The sequence below is a fragment of the Elaeis guineensis genome, chromosome 11 (genome assembly GCF_000442705.2).
Source record: "Elaeis guineensis isolate ETL-2024a chromosome 11, EG11, whole genome shotgun sequence".
NCBI classification, from domain to species: Eukaryota; Viridiplantae; Streptophyta; class Magnoliopsida; order Arecales; family Arecaceae; genus Elaeis; species Elaeis guineensis.
Genome location: NC_026003.2, coordinates 76,034,192 through 76,038,834, shown reverse-complemented (window position 1 = coordinate 76,038,834; position 4,643 = coordinate 76,034,192). Strand labels below are relative to the sequence as shown.

The 4,643-nt window shown below is 32.2% G+C and overlaps 1 non-coding gene across 1 annotated transcript; it reads left to right on the top strand.

Moving 5' to 3' along the window:
- The first annotated feature begins 259 nt into the window (after window positions 1-259).
- On the top strand, window positions 260-364 carry LOC140852739 (small nucleolar RNA R71). The gene has a single exon (XR_012135639.1). It is a non-coding gene; the product is annotated as a small nucleolar RNA R71 (small nucleolar RNA).
- Window positions 365-4,643: the final 4,279 nt, after the last annotated feature.

The window sequence follows — 4,643 nt, the reverse complement described above, 5'->3', positions numbered from 1 at the left end:
TTTGGGACAACTCATCTATCTTATGTGGATATCCATAATATTTCCAATCTGATAGATTTACCTCTTTTCTATTGAGACATGGTTGTTCTCTAGAGATGGCAGAGATGTGATGCAGGGAGTTCTCACTAAGTATTTCAAAAAGCTACCAAGCCTCATCCTCACTCTTTAGCATGAATGTCCCACCACACGATGCATCGATCATTTGTCGGTATTTCTCTAATAGACCATCATAGATACATGAACAAGTTGTCATTTGGAGACAGCGTGGTGGGGGCATTTACGAATAAGGTCTCTTAACCTTTCTCATGTCTCATGAAAAAGTTCACCATCCAATTGGGAAAAACTAGTGATGGCTTTTCAATTTGATTTGTTTTTCCAATTGAGAAGTATTTCTTGAGCAATTCTCTCTGAAGATGGTCCCAAGTTGAAATGATTATGAATCTAGGGAGTTTAATCAATGCTTGGCTTTGTCCTTAAGTGAAAAAGGAATAGTTTCAACCTAAGGAATATCATTAGAGAAGTTTTGGATTTTTACTGTGGAGCATATCTCAAGAAATTCATCCAAGTATTTATATGGATCCTCATTCATCAGTCCATAGAAGATGGTAGCATTTGAATAATGCTAGACTTGATTTTGTATTGTGCTGCCTCCAAGGAGGAGGTTGGATACATGGCGAGTAGGTGTAAGATGAGGGAGTAAAATACTCCCTCAATTATCGTGGTGGGTCAGTCTCTTATTTTGGATCTATGATTTTGATTTGGTTTATTGAATCATTCTTTCTAGCTCTAGGTCTAATGGGTGTAAGTCAAGTTGTAATGATGATGTCCTAGCATGCACCCAAAAGATCTCACGAGTTTTAATTTCCATAATTTTTTTTTGAAAGAGAAGAGGAGAAAAGGAGGAGGAAAAAGAGTTCTAAAGAAAAAACCTAAGGAGTTCTAATGCTAAGAAGATAGAGAAGAATTAATTGGATTTGATGTTTTTAGTTAACAATCAAGTGGTTCAATCAATCCTATCTATAGGTTACCTTAGATCTAGATAGCTCCTAACTGTCAAGGTCACCTTCAAGTACTCCAAATAGCAGACTAGCCACTCAACTAGTCAGATAAGTGTAAGGTTGGTGGGGGTCCCCCATTGTTTCTTTAGACACCAACTGTATTGGCTAGGTAAGCGAACGAAACTAATTAATGAATCACCTTCCTTCGAACGTAATCTCTGAACCACTTTTTAGACACCAACTAAACTGACTAACCTAATTCAATCTAACTTTTAGAGTTTTTTATCCTACTGAGCTCGAGGATCCTTAGGGGTAACGTCTAATCGATTTTAAAGTTAGAGTTTAGGTCAATGCAATTGCAAGATAGTGGTTTGTAGGCCAAGGAAGGTGATGAAATCTTCACCTTATGTTGATTAGGGTTTTGCCCTTAAGATTTTTTATGAAAATATGTAATGTAAAAAGAAAAAGTGTCCAAACATGTTAAGTAGCTTTTAAGATTTAATTGGTTTATTTATATTAGTCAAGTGTTATGTAGTGTCTTTGTATTCTTTTTATATTATGTTATCTTTAAGCAAGAAGGAATAAGAGGTAAGTTTTAAATTAGGTTAATTAGGTATGAGAAGATCTAATAAATTTAATTAAATAGAAAGTAAATAATGCTAAGATTAAAAGGCAAGTAGGTAGCTTACAAATAAAGCAACAAATTAAATCTACTTTTAGGGTAATAAATTATTCTAAGCTATGGAAATAGTAAATTACTAGGAATAATAGGCAATAATAAATAAGGTAACTGCTCATTATGCAAATAAAGTAATCTCACAGTTAAGAAAAAAGGTAACTATGTAATCTAAATAAAAGATAAATAATCTAATCTACTTAGGAAGTAAAAATCACTAATTATATAAAGTAGTAAATTATTCTAACCTATAGAAAGCAGTAGATCATCAGGCTATAGAAAGTAGAAAATTTTTCTATACATGCAAATAAAGAAATCTGGATATAAAATAGTAAATCTATCATATACGAAAAGCTATATGAGGTAAAATTTTTCAAAAAAATAAATAGAAGATAATTAAGTAATTAAAATAAATTAACTAACAATAAAAGGTAAACTACTATTCAACAAAGTAAAGTATAGAAAGAAAGAGTACAAGAGAAGAAATAGTCAACTAGAAATATAAAGTAGTAAAGCATATACGGCAGTCAAACAATCTAAAGTAAGAAATAAAAATCTAGAAAGCAATAAAATATTTTTTTATTATTTTATAATTTTTTTTTATTTTTTTTAAAACAATCGTGCCAAGATCTCCAGTAATGGTGCCAAAATTTGATGAATGTCGTAGCACACCAAAATTAACCCTACTTACTACTATATAGATAGGGTGAGTCGGGATCGTATCCGTAAGAATCTTAGTTAATTATTTTAAAAATATAAAAGAAAAAATAATAGATTGTAAGAAACTAAGAAAGAAGTATGAAAATTATAATCAAATTACTTTTCATTAATCAAATAAAGAAGCATACATAAAGAAAAGAAATAAAATTATAACACAAGACAAATAAACCAAGTTGATCTTCTTGTAGCGTCTGATGATGGATATGTCTCCTTGAATCCTTCATCTTCCTCCATGTAGACAGTGGTAGGATGGCTGGAATGCTTGGTCTAAGAACTCCAAGGAAGAAAGGTTGATAGAAGTGGGTATGTAGAAGAGAAAGGGTAGTGGCACTAGGATTAGGATCTCTCCTAGATTTGATGGGATGTGTAAAAAATCTATGGAGAAATATGGTGTCATGCTAGGGTTAGTACTTCTCCTAGATTTATGGAGAAGAAGAAGAGAAAGAGAGAAGCTTGAAGAGAACTTAGGGTTAGCTTAATTGAGGCCTTGGGTTCTATCTATAGAGTGGGGAGGCTAGGATTTCGTGAAAAGAGAGGTGGAAGCATGAATAAGGATCTTTGGATTTTATATTGATTCTCCTCCATTGATCTTTAAGTCATGTTCATACTGAAATAGGAGCTGGTTGTCTGGTTCACTCAAGTGATCCAATTTGAGTCTAATTTGAATCATATGAATCCAAACTCCCAATTACCTGCAAAATAGACTAGAGAACATCAAATTTCAGTAAAATAACATCAATTATTATAATATTTAGTATCTCTAGTGACTTAAATTAAGTATTCATCATTAATCCATTTGTATTTATAGGATTTTTCTTCATTCTCAACGAAGCCATGCATTTTGATCACTTATCAAAATATATGTTCCAACTCTAAATATTTAACATTGTCACCAGAGAAAATATCTCGTTATGGTCGATATAATAATATTGATAATATCCTTAGGCAATCAGACGAGCGTTGTAGGTCTCCACCTTCTTGTCTATGCTCTCTAATTCTATTGAAGATCTATTTACATCCTATGGGTTTTATCCCTTCGAGTGGATCAACAAGTGTCCATACACCGTTGACCTTCATGGACTCAATTTTAGACTTTATGGCTCCAAGCCATTAATCAGAGTTGGACCTCTACATGGTATCCATGTAGGCGATCAGATCCTTGTTATTCTTACAAATTCAATATAATCATATCTCAGACCTAGATACCAAAGTTCTATCCGACTGATGTGGTACTTTATCGGATCTCCTTAATGGTGTCTCTATAATAGATTCTAGATTTGATCTAATCAAATCTAGTTCTATAGATTCATCAGATTGTGTCAGTTTTTCTACCTATCGAACTTCATAAGTTCTATATTAAAGGCATCAGTACCTTCACCAAGGTATTATTTTTTTAAAAGGAATGCCGAACAACTTTTATTCTTTAGCATGGTAGAAGTTATATTCCCTAGATTCTTTAGAATACCCTACAAAATAATATATATAGGATCAAAATTCAAGCTAATTGGTCTACAAATACTCAACATAAACTGAACACTCCCAAACCCTAAGATAAGAAAGTATCGTCTTACGCCTAATCCATATCTCATATGGAGTCTCTGCGACTGATTAATTCGAAATCAAGTTCATAATATGCTAAGTAGTCTCAAGAGCATAACCTTAAAAAGTGATTGGCAAACTTGTAAACCTCATCTTGGATCGAACTATGTCTAACAAAGTCGATTCCAATAAGAGAGAATCTTATTCTCTTCTAGATATGTCAAAAACTTACCGAAAGGGCATTCTCCTCCTTGGTCTGATCGAAGAGTTTTAATATTTTTTCTAGTTTCTACCTTATTATGAAATTATTTGAATATTTTAAATAATCTAAATTTATAGCAAACATGTTTGTAGATCCAATACATCAGTACGTATCAGATTCGGAACATCATTGGCTTGTTTATCTTTTCTAGCAAAAGGTTATTCGGTTATCTTACTAAAGAGATAGGATTGACAGGTTGACAATGATTTACAATCATTGACTTCAAAAATTATCTCCTATTGATCCTATTCTGGTTAAATGATCGAGCCTAAATTATCAAAGGTAGACATTTGTGACATTATCTACTATAAAGAGTTTGTTTATTGTGTACAATACACTAACAGGCTATGACTATTTGTAAATGCCATTTCTCAGCTATCCACATAATTTTGACATCATTTATAATGATATCACAAAAATTATTAGATAATAATGATAATCACTAAAA